Below are 13,378 nucleotides of genomic sequence, written 5' to 3'. Positions count from 1 at the left end.
GGTTGGACTATGGCAGGTAAGGTAATAAGGCAAAAGGAAGGAGAGTGAAGTGAATTGATCTACAAGTAGAAAATAACATTAGATTTTGGCAGACTGAATGCAACAGGGGTGTTAGCTACTGTGCTGAAAGATCCCATTAAAAGCTACAGTTTGAATGATCTCATCCCATTATTGTAATGGGACAGACTCTTAGATGGGTTTTTTGTTTTAATTGATAAGCTGGTATCATATGATACTGGAGATTTTAATGTTGTATTCACCTCACAGTAGTTTCAGAGTGGGAAGAAAACAAAGAAATAACTGGCTCTGAGGACAACTGACCTAATCCCGGGTTATATTCATATATAGCTTTACCTGGAATTTCACTGAGCAAAGTGCCAAAGGATGACTTATATATGGGAAGGAGAACAATTGAGCAAATGCTGCAAGATTGCCTAAGGCTTAAATTAAATTTGGACAGAGGCAAGATTGACGGAGGCAATTGGAGCTGCACAAAATGCCTATCTGCAGTGGGTCAGAAGAGCTGGGAATTAGAGAATTCTAAAGTGCTCCGTGAAAGAGAACTACAGGACACCCACACCAGACAAATAGTTTGGGACTCAACTTGTCATGGAAATAACAGAGATCTGGCCCTAGAGGGGCCAGATATAGCAAACAAAATGCAATAAATCTAGTTCAATTTGAATTTCAGATAAAAAATGAATAATGTTTCATTATAAATATTTCCCAAGTATTGCATGGGACATAATGTACTAGAAAATTATTTGTAATCTGAAATTTGAATTTAACTGTGAGTCTTTTATTATATTTAGTAACCCTACTCTCATCCAAATTCTATTCTCTTATTAATCCATAATAATAGGGATTAATAATCTGGGATGTCCTGGGAGGTATTGAATCTCCTGATATTTTCACGCTTCTGGTGAAGGAAAGCTCATTGGTGAGCCTATATATATATAAATATGCAGAATTGTTGAGAAAATAAGTAGTTGAAATGTTTGGAATCATCTTATTTAGACATACAGATTAGAAATTATTTGGATCTTCAGATAAATAACATGCCCAGACCAGAGTAGCTGTTAATTTCCAGAGTCTATACGAATTTCTCCCCATTCATTACTGATCTTACATCCATTCTTTAGTGCACAGAAAGACAATACATACAATCATGTGTGAAATCATTTGGCACACCTTTACTATGAGGCATCACCCAATACTCACTGATAGCCGGGCAAATGGTTTCTGACAAGTACATGTAAGTAATAATAGAACTATCAGGCTAACTGCATTTTAAACCAGATTGGATTCTTGGGATAAAAATATCTTGAAAAGTAATAATCTTCAAAAAATAAAATATCTTGCTTTGGTGATATGATAGAGAGAGTGAAATGAGATGAAGATAAAGCTGCAGAGAAAATCCTCCCTCACAAGCCTGTCTTGAAAAACTGAGTTGGGAAGTCATTGGTCTAGATGTATGTAATCTATCCTCTTCTCCCCTGAACCACAGTTTTCTGTAGAGGGTGGAGAATGAGTTTATAATGTTCCTAGGATGAGAAATACAGCTACATCCATTCCCCTCTGTGCCATTCTTGATTGAAGATACATGAATTCTTCCTGGTGGCTCAGTATCTACTTATTGACAACGATACCACTCATCAGCTGTGGCTGTAATAAGCAGCAGTATTGACAATTGCCTTGTCACTCCTCCAGCTAGCTCCTTGTCACAGGCACCACTGCTTTGCATCAGTCCGCCTTTGCTTTATTGGCTTATTGATGGTTCCAACTATCTTCAAGGAGGTTGACAGGCTGGCATTTAACTCTTCTCTCTTCCCGTGATTTTACAGCCTATAGGGTGGCTGCATTAAGTCCCTGGAGTTATGCCCAAATGGCCTGTGTGCAGACCCTACCTGTCCAATCGATGATGAAAGGTACAATGAATTCTTTATTGCAAAACATGAAATTATTGACGTATCTTTGTCCGCCAATGAAGAACTGCTTTTTGACCGAGTAACTATGACAAAATAGCTTCAGACTGCCTGTCAGATGTTCTCTATGAAAGCTTTCTGATTGCAGTAAAACAGAGCTATGTTTTTCCCCAGGTATCCAAACAGAGTCGAATAGCCACGGGGGTATGAACTGATTCCTTTCCTCTTTGTACAACATCAAAAACATGTTAAAGGAGCTCCAACAACAAGATTCTTTGGTAGTGACTGAAGAAGAACCTAATTCCTTGTACTAAACTCACTGATTTTCAAAAAACAGAATAATAACAACTTGATTTCTTTTTAACCTAAGGTCAGTGTTTATACTTCTGGCAGGTGGAGAAACCATTTGACTTGTAAACTGAATCTGTTTGATTTGGAACTAGCCAAAGAATGATACAGCATTATGTAATGGGAACTTACAAGGCAAAAGAAAACAGATTGTAGACTGGGAAAGATTTCAGGAGTCCGTATTGTTAGGTATTATTACATATGTGTATTTTTATCCCTCCCCTACTAGACCTTATGTATGAAAATGTAATCATCTGGTTAGCATCTATAGAAGATAAATTAGGAAGTTATATCATGTGCAACCACAGATCTAGTTAAAAAGTGTTTCTTTATATCGAACTGGCTCCTTTAGGCATTTGCAGTACCCTGTGGATGAGCGTCACACAAAAGCTCTTAAAACATACTCATTTCTTTTGAAGAACTACAGATGCCTCTGGGGGGGGAGAAAAGATTAAGAAATAACAATGAGAGCTTCTATTTATTACATGATGATTGTGTGCCAAAAACTCTATTAAATATTTTATGTATGCTATCTCTTAATCCTTAGTAAAACTTCCATAAGATAAATATTCATTTCTCATTACCAGATCAAGAGATTGAGGCACTATGAAAATTAATGGAGTTGCCAAAGATGACACAGAATCACCCTCCTCCCCAACATTTAAGGAATCTTTCCATTATAAGTTTATTCCGTGCTGCTGATATTTTTGGAATATGAAATTTAATATTTCATACTCACTTTCCCTACTTATGAAACAAACATTTATAACTTAGTTGACATTATTTTTTGCATCTTTTTCTAAAGTGGTGGAACAGGGAGTCTTTAATAGCTTAATGCACAGAACAATATTGCAATATATTTAATTTTGAATAATTTAATGTCTACAGCAATGCAAACTCAACTTCATATATTCAATCAGCCAATTGAGGTCAAGAATATTATCTTCATATGAGAAAACATAATTACATGATACTGTGCCAGTGTTTCCACAGTCCAATGATAAGCTATAATAAAGGGAGAAATATCCTTGTTTCCACAAGGCCAGCAGTAGAGAGCATGGAAAAACAGAACTGCAAAGCCATGTATTGATGGGAATATGATACATGCAGACCATTACTGAACTAATTACTTCAGTACCAAGAATCTTGCAGACCCTCAAATATCCAGATGGTAACCTCCTTCCCCTAATCCACCAACATTTATAAAGAGAGACCTGAATTAGAATTTTGCATACCATTAAGGTCAGAGAAATTGTATTTCTTTAACCATGGTAAGACTGGTAAAATGGTACATTGGTCTGTGAGATGAAGGAATGTGGTCTTCTTCCCACTCTTGTCACACACACTGTCACTATGGCCCAGGGCTGCCTTACTTTTAATACTTCTGCTAGACTTACAAACTCCTTTGTCAAAACAGCCATGATGGCTCTTGCTGCCTACCTCCTTCTTTTTCTCAGCAAGCCAGGGGACACCTCTCAATGTAGGGTTTCATGCAGTGCCTGCTGCATCAGCCTCCTTCACCCTCCTCCTTGGGTGAGCAAAACAGCCAAGTCTCCATTCATTTAAGCCTGGTACCAAAGAGCTAGGGGTGGACAGGGGGGTGACACATTAGAGAATCACTGGTGACAACACCCAATTGCTTCTTAGCTGAGTTAAAGTAACACGATTCTCATTTATGTGGCTGAGAAATAATCAGTCCTTGAAGTGAGATGGTGTCTGGATCATTTAACTGGAAAAAATAGTGGCAAAATAAGTTACCCTTTTTAATTCAAACCATGCTAAAAGGGACTTAAGTTGACCTCCAAAAAATGAAATGGTGGCAATGCCCCATCGCTTTTCAAACCATGGGCATGATAAGCATTTTTACATCAAGAAGCTATAGAGAGCTCTGAGTATGCACCATCATTTGTGTCTTTTACATCAGTATAGAGCAAACAAGGCTCAAATTAAGAATAAACTGGAGACATTCTGTTGCCATAAGAACATTTTCACCTGCTAAAATTGAATCAAGTAGAAAAATGCTCATTAACAATACTGATTCTAATTTTATTTGGGAAAAATGGTATCATTTTTAAAAATAAAGATATTTTTAGGTAGCCTGTTCATTTTCTTTTTGTGTATGTGTGTGTGTATGTTTGTGCATTCCCTTTGTCTTGTGTTGTTCTCAGAAACAGTATGTATACTCCATGTCTGAAGAAGTATTTTCTATAAATCAAACTAACAAGTAGTTATTGAGTGTCTACTGTGTTCAAATTAATGTACTTGGCTCTGGGAACCAAAGTAGAAAAACATCAGCCCAAGGTTGTTTTATCTTTTTTATACATTGCAGTGTCTATATTAAATAGTTCATCAAACCAATATAGGTGAATTCTTTGAAGGCAAGGAGAAACAAATTTGACCAAATTCTGCATTTATTAAAATAGGGACAGACCCATACGGACAGGTAATTCATGCTGTTAAACTACTCTTCACAGAAACTTTTCTGTGTGGCAAGTAAATCAACAAATTTTAGATCTTATTCTGCCTCCCCAAATTTCCTATCACTTTTCAAGCACTTTCAAACCCTGAACAATGTATATTTAAATCAATTTTAAAAACATTTTTTCTGACTCTTGAGGAAAATTTATAAATTAATAAAATAACACCTTTTTCATTACCTCCATTATTGGGTGATAAAAATATTCTGAAAAAAAATCCTTCCTATGAAGGTCAATTGGGGATAGTAAATGCAAATACATGCCCTTAATATCATATTTTGCCTTTGATTTAATAAGAACCTTGTGGGTTCTTGGAAACCAGAGTAGAAAGGGTTTCAAGTCTGATCACCTAGGCTAAGTGAAGACTATCCACCCTAGAATTACAAGATGAGATGTGTGAAGTTCAGTTTTATCATCTCTTAGTGCCCTCCCAGTGATTCTCCCAGGAAAGTCAACTCTTTCAGAAGAAACCAAGAAGTATTTGTTAGCATACTTCTCTATATGCAATTCTTCACTCTCAATGGATCTGAACACTACATTTGGAGAAATATTCAAGAGTTTTTATGAGAATGATTCATTCCTATGACTTTTTAACAAAACTAATTCACCTGTTCCTCTTAAACTTGCAATTAAATATCTCACACTTCTGCTCAATTGTGGGTATGACTTCCTCAAACCAAAAACTACACAACAGCTGGTTATCTCCATTCCTCTGTTGCATATTCCAGAACATCAACACTTGAGAAACAATAGAAGCAGTTGATGGAGTGCATATTGATTAAGCATATTTTTGTCCAACTTTCCCTTGTATAATTGGTATACTTGACTTTTGGGAAATAGATACCAGAATGGGTAGACTATTCAATCTTTTTACTAAAGCTAAAAATGTAATGTTAATCAAATGTCCCTCTGAATATTTTTCTAATTTGCCTTTTCTAGTTCTTCTAATGACATGATCCTGGCCTCCTTTGAGATATTTGAAAATGAGAAAAGTTCCTACTCGTTGGAATTCATCTTTTGCCATGATTGCCTTTCTAGTATGCATGCTATTATATCCCCCTATTTTGATTAATAAATGATTGGTTTGACTTCCATCATTTACCTTCAAAAAAATCTTGAAGACCACATAAATAGCCACATTTGCCCCTAGTCAAATTATTTGCCCTCAAAAACCGAAAGATAAACACAAAAAGCAGTTTGGGGTATATAGGGAGCAATAATATTTAATTCTTTTCTCTGTCATAACCATCTTCTTCATTTTCTTCCTTTCTCAATTTTTATTATTAGCTACAATGCCACTAACAGGCTCCTTTAGGAATTCTCATTATACCCAGTCTTCCAAGGATTCTCTTGTCAACGGTACTATACTGGTCAAGATTCTTACCTACAAACAACAGAATCCAGTTTTAATAACTTAGGAAGAAAAGTAATGTAGTGAAAGAATCTCAGATAGCTCACACACTCTAAGGGGACACTCAAGAATCAAGCTGCAAAAATGTCAGGAATCAGTGGCTGTTCAGTGGTGACCCCCAGAGACCAAGCATCCCACAGGAAGAGTTGAGTTGGGACATTGTTACCACTGCTGCTGGACCCTGAATCCATGGCAGTAAACATCACCTCTGTTGATCTGAACCCTAACTGCTGCAGCTACCACTGCTGCCAGCACTGAAAGGAATTCCCTCTTCCTCTTTGGGTCATTCAGTGCAGGTCCTGGGCATAAGAGCCCAACTTACTAACCTGTGCTCATTCGTTAGCTGCCAGGAGTCAGGCAGATTGAGCAGCAGGTATTTTTAAAGTGAGAGGTGAAGCTCTGATTCCATCAAGATTTCTGCAGTGGTTGATTCCCCAGGTATTGCATCCCAGGCTGCCAAAAATAAAGGGAGGTGGACATAGTTACCGGAACCATTCTATAATACAGTCACATTATGCAAAATTGGATAAGACATGGCCTCTGTCATTGAGAAATTCACAGTTTATATGGACAGACACAGCAAGAAATCAAAACCTCATGTTCTGTATGGCATGATACATTTCACAGATTATGGTGAGATCACAGTTATGAGCAAAGGATTCTGTATATAGTAATCAGGGAAGACTTCAAAGTGGAAATGCCATTTGTCCTAAGAATTGTACTGTACCCATTTAATAGTTTCTACTATTCTTAAATTGCTATTATATGTAAATACCTCACATATATTAACATTCTCAAAGCTCCCACCAGCAATCAGAGACAGATGGCAATATGACCATTCTGCAGATGGTGATCAAAAAGACATCCTCAATGGGGAGGGAAAGCTGGCAGTGTAGTGGGGTGTGGAATTTAGTTAGTCCTCTAGAGCAACAGTAAATAGCCAGGAAATGTCTGAAACAATGGTTTTGGGGGCATCCATGACTGGACACACATTGTACACCAGTCTGGAAAGGGAGAATAGCCAAGATCAGAGCATAGAACTGTAATTAAAGCCCCCACTGTAGAGGCTGGTGCCCCCACTGGCATGGCAGTATGAGCTGGAACACTCCCCTGTGGGAAAAAGAAGCAGTCTCTACTAGAAGCAAGGGAAGATAGCTCAATCAAGCTCCAATAGCTGTTTTAATAAACAAATTTGTTCTACTGAAAACAGTCTACAAACACAGATAAACCCAGAGTGAGCAGGAAAGGAACTCTGAGGTCTCTCCCCACAGAGAGGAGGCAGGGCTGAAGGAAAAAAAATAATTCAAAGCAGAGGCCTTTGGAGTCAGATGAGCTAAGAATATTGAAAAAGGGCTGTGCCCCAAAAAGAGGGGTACATACAGCTGGGTACCAACTATGGTTCTTGACTGGCAAACCATGGAGGCAGGAGACTAGTTCTGAAAAGGGGATTGTTTTTCTTTTTTCTTTCTTTTTTAAAATCTTTTTTAAGTAGCTCATTAGAGAATGCCTCAGGCATTTTCAATTGTCAGCATTGACCCAGGCAAATGTGGAGTTAAGAAAGTCTGAGAGATAAAATAAGGAATCAAGTGAAGAATATAATTCCCTAAAGGTTGTATCTTCCCCAAGAAAAGTGTGGGCACAGCCCAGCTCAAGTGTTAGCCCTCCTTCAGAGAATTCAGACTCCAAGGGTGGGGGTGGGTGGGACAGAAACAGCCTAAGCTTGCCTTCTACCTATGCTGGCAGGGACAGGGTCTGGTAAGAATTAAAGGCACCACACCTCTTTACATCAGTGGTGAACTTTGGGCTGATAAGCGCCACCTGCTAGGAAGGTTAGGAAAAGCACAAAGTCTAGAAACCACACAGAGAAGTGTGAAAATCTGCTGGATCTCATCCTCAGGGAAACTTGATACTGATTACACCCTCCTCCTGAGTCCTAGGCCTGTCTGGTCTGGGAAAATCTGATTGTGGTCAATTATATCTGGGTAGACCTAAAAAAAAAAAAAAAAAGAAGAAAAAAAAAAAAAAAACTTCCACATAGGCAGGGTAAGAGCTGAAAAATTATCATCAGTTAAATAGAAATTATGCTAAAGGTCTAGAATAAGTTGAACTGAATGCCAAAGATAGGGAACAAAGCCAACTAACAAGAAAACCCTACATAAAAGAGTGAAAACAACCTCTAGAATAAACTAATTAAGTAAAGCAGATGCCAAGACACCAACCAAAAATTACTAGTCACACAAGGAAAAATAAAGATATAGCCCAGTCAAAGGAACAAACATACAACTCAAATGAGATACAGGATTTGAAACAACTAATTAAAGATGTTCAAACAAACATGATAAATCAATTCAAAAATCAATTTAATAAATTGAGAAAAAATATGGCAACAGAGATAAAGGATATAAAGAAGTCATTGGGTGAACATAAGGAACAACTTGAAACTTTGAAAAACCAAGTGACAGAACTTACAGGAATGAAAGGCACAATAGAAGAGATGAGAAACACGAGGGAGACTTACAACAACAGATTTGAAGAGGCAGAGGAAAGGATTAGTGAACTAGAGAACACAATATCTAAAAGCCTATGCACAAAAAAACAGGCTAAACAACAGAAAAAATATGAGCAGGATCTTGGGGAATTGAATGACAATATGAAACATATGAACAGAGTGTCATGTCTATCCCAGAAGGAGAAGAGTAGGGAAAGTGGGCAGAAAGAATAATAGAGGAAATAATCAATGAAAATTTTCTATCCCTTATGAAAGACATCAAATTACAGATCCAAGAAGCACAGCGCACACCAAATACAATAGATCCAAATAGACCTACTCAAAGACACTTACTAATCAGAGTGTCACATGTCAAAGACAAAGAGAGAATTATAAAAGCAGTAAGAGAAAAGAAATCCATCAATACAATGGAAGATTGATAAAATTATGTGCAGAATTCTCAGTGGAAACCTTGGAAGTAAGAAGGCAGTGGCATGATAGATTTAAGATAATGAAAGAGAAAAACTACCAACCAAGAATTTTATATGTGGCAAAACTGTCCTTCAAAAAATGAGGAAGAGTTTAAAACATTTTCAAAATAATCTGACATTGAGAATTTGTGAACAAGAGAGTTATACTAAAGGGAGAACTACAGGCAGATAGGAAAATACTAGAGAGACAGGTTTGGAGAAGAGTGTAGAAATGAAGACTATCAGTAAGGGTGAAAAAAGAGAAAGAGAAAGAAAATCACTAATATGAACTAACATAACATTAATGAGCAAATTTTGAGAGTTACTAGTTGAGAACACAGGTTGTCGGGAGATAGAAAGAGAGTAGAGATTGGGTATTTGGTGCTGAAGGAGCAAAGAATGTTCAACAGGATTGATTAGAAAGATCCAGAAGTGGATAGCACAATACTACCTGGTATTATCACAATATTGTAAGTACACTGAATAAAGCTGAGTTTGAGTATGGCTGAAAGAGGAAGCCTAGGGGAATGTATGACACCAGAAGGAAAGATAGAGGATAAGGATTGGGACTGCATAACTTAGCGAATCCTAGAGTGGACAATGATGGTGATTAAATGTACAAATATAAGAACACTTTTACATGAAATATAACAAATGTATGTCAACATTTCAGGGTGTTGAAAATAGAATGATATATGGAAAAATACACTCAATGCAAATTGGAATCTATAGTTAACTCTAACATTGTAATATACTTCCATGAAATGTAACAAATGCAATATAAAAAGCTAAATGTCAAAAATAGGGGGATATAAAGGAGAGGCATGTGATTCTTGGTTTCATTGTTTCTTCTCCTTTTATTTTGTTTTACTTTTATTTTTTATTCTTCACTTTTTTCCTCTTCTTTTTCCTCTTCAGAAGAAATGGAAATGTCCTCAAATAGACTGTGGTGGTGAATGCACAACTATGTGATTATACCAGGAACCACTGATTTTTTACTTAGGATGGATTGTATGGTGTTTGAATAAAACTGTTTAAAAAATAAGCAGAAAGATACTAGTGCTGGAGAGAGGGATGTACATATTCACTGTTGGTTGGGAAGTAGAATGGTGCAGCTGATCTGGAGGGCAGTGTGGTTCCACAGGAAGCTGAGTATAGATAGGGTTGCCATATGATCCTGTAACCCCCTTACTAGGTATATACTTGGAAGAACTGAAAGCAGGGGCATGAGTAGATATTTGCACAATGGTGTTTATGGTGGCAGTATGCATGATTTGCAACAGATGGAGGAGGCTTAAGGGTATATTGATTGGTGAGCAGAGGGAAAACTTGGTGTATACATACAATGGAATATTGAGCACCATAAGAAGGAATGAAGTTGTGAGGCATGCAACTAGAAGAATGAACTTTAGGGACAGTATGTTGAGTGAAATAAGCCAGAAAAGAAAAGACAAATATTATAATGCCTCAGGAATATGGACTAAATATAATGTGCAAACTCTGAAAATTGAATTTGAATGCACAGGCTGCCGGGGAAAGATTATTGTAAAGTTTCCTAGATTGTAAGCTCTTACATCGGTCACATTTATCCCTGAGTTGTTATGGTTATTTCTAAATCCTGAGATGCTGACCTCTTTGTATATAACCTGGTCATTCTCTGGAACTTCCAGTATCTGTTTGACACCTGAGACTAAAAGCTAGAGTTTCGCAGCTTTGAAAGTCAGCATTACCCCATATAGCAACTGTTAAATAGCTGAAAAAGAGATAAGACTTCAATTAGAGATATGAATGAAGCTGATCTGGTAAGGACTAAAGCAAATTAGAGTAAAGGGTAGAGGACAACATTGAAGGCATTTGAAAACTTCAACTTCTGTGTGAGACCAAAAGAAGAGATGTTTATTGAGTGCAAAATTTTTATTTTCTGCAGAACACTATCCAATTTAACTTGTATGGTCAGTTTATTCGAAGACCACAATTATATGGAATCTTGAATGGGGAGTGAGATCTTTTTGGTATGTTCAGGTTAGTAATACATCCCAGAGTAATTTGGGCAAAGAGTAAAAAAGTATTTTCAAATTCCCTTTGAGGGGCTGGGGAAAATGTGGAGATATTAAACTTCCCCACCTGGAGAATTCCTGATATTCTCGCAAGCATTGGGGACTACCAATTTAAGAGGCTGAGCTCTTGATCTTGGGATTGCCTTATGAAAGCTATTGCCACAAAGGAGAAGGTAAATCTATTTATAATTATGCCTAAGAGACGCCCCCAGAGGAACTTTTTGTTGTCTAGATGTGGCCTCTCTCTCTAAGTCAACTCTGAAAGCAAACTCCTTGCCATCCCCTCTATGTAGGCATGACTCCCAGAGGCATAAATCTCTCTGGCAGTGTGGGATATGACTCGCAGAGTTGAACCTTGCCCTGGCATTGTGGGATTGAGAAAGCCTTCTTGGTCCAAAAGGGGGACAAGAGATGAAACAATATAGAGTTTCAGTGGCTGAGAGATTTCAAGTAGTCAAGAAGTCATTCTGGAGGTTGTTTGTATGCATTGTATAGATATCCCTGTTTTTAGTGAATTAAAATAGCTAGAAGGAAATACCTGAAACTGTTGAACTGTAATCTAGTAGCCTTGATTCTTAAAAATGATTTTATAACTACAGAGCATTTATGGTGTGACTATGTAATTGTGAAACCCTATGACTGACACTCACGTTATCAAGCGTATTGACAGATGAGTAAGAAAATAAATACAGAAAATTAATAAATAATAGAGCATGATAAGGGATATGGGATATTTTGGTTGTTCTCTTTTATTTTTATTTTTATTCTTTTTTATGTTTATTGAATAATGAAAATATTCAAAAATTGATAGTGGTGATGAATGCACAACTATATGATACCATGAACCATTGATTATAAACTTTGGATGATTATCTGGTATGAATATATCTCAATAAAATTGCATTAAAATACAAAATAAAAAAGACATCCTCAACAGTAAACAGTAAGTAAATGGTGAAGCCAGAATGTAAACTCAGGCTTTTATATATACCTCCTGTCCACTAACCCCATATGGAGTAAAAGAAAGAAGGCCAGGGCAGTCCAACCTCAGTGATCAAGATGGGTAAAGGTGAGAGCTATAAAATGGTCTGAAGAATTTAGAGAATTATGCAATTCCAGTGAAGTAATAGTAACAATTATTTTATGGAGGCCCATTATATGCTAGAGATGTATCTCAGAGCTTTAAGTGTCTAGCTCACTTAATATAGCAACCCAATGAATTTTCATTATTAGAATTCCAGTTTCACTGATGAGAAAACAGGCTTGAAATTTCAAGTCGGTTTCTCAAGATTTCACAGTATGTGTTTTAGAAATCCATTGCTATAAAACAAACCACACTGACACACTGAAACTTAGTACACTAAAAACAACCATTTTATTTTCTTTCAAGATGCCATGGTGTGTCAGGGCTCTGCTGGGCATTTCTTTTGGTTTGAATGGGTTGGAGCACTCCAGGTGGCTCAGTCACATGTCTGGTGCCTTTTTGGAAACGACTAGAAGGCTGGGCCTCCTTCTGCATTTACTCTCAGGGCCCCTTCATCTCCAAGTGACCACTCCATGTGGTTGGTATCTCCAGGTGCAGGGTAACCAAATTCTCACATGGCAAATCAGAGCTCCCTAAAGCACAAAAAATAGAAGTTATAAAGCCTTTTTAAGTCTTAGTCCTAAAACTGTCATAGTTTCAATTCTGCTGCATTCTATTGAAAAAAGCAAGTCATAGTTCCATACCAGATACAGTATGTGCAGGGACTTTATAAGAATATGAATTTGGGGAGGCAAGGTGTGATAGAGGATACCATTGGAGAGCTAACTACCAAAGTATATTGTGTAGCTAGGGTTGATAACCAGTTTCCCTGGCTCTAGAACCTGTACTTTTTAACAAAAAGTCTATGGAAATTAGGAGTAGAGGCAGATGTGGGAGTGGGAGTGTTCCAGTTTGCTAATGCTGCTGTTAAGCAAAATATCAGAAATGGATTGGCTTTTATAAAGGGGGTTTACTTGATTACAGAGTTACAGTCTTAAGACCATAAAGTGTCCAAGGTAAGGCACCAACAATAGGGTACCTTCACTGGAGAAAGACCATTGACATCTGGAAACCCTGTTAGCTGGGAAGGCCCATGGCTGGTGTCTGCTTACTCCCAGGTTACATTTCAAAATGGCATTCTCCAAAATGTCAGTGTCAGCTTCCAATGGCCATCTTCA

This window comes from Choloepus didactylus, chromosome 4 (genome assembly GCF_015220235.1).
Source record: "Choloepus didactylus isolate mChoDid1 chromosome 4, mChoDid1.pri, whole genome shotgun sequence".
NCBI classification, from domain to species: Eukaryota; Metazoa; Chordata; class Mammalia; order Pilosa; family Megalonychidae; genus Choloepus; species Choloepus didactylus.
This window is presented reverse-complemented; position numbering follows the sequence as displayed.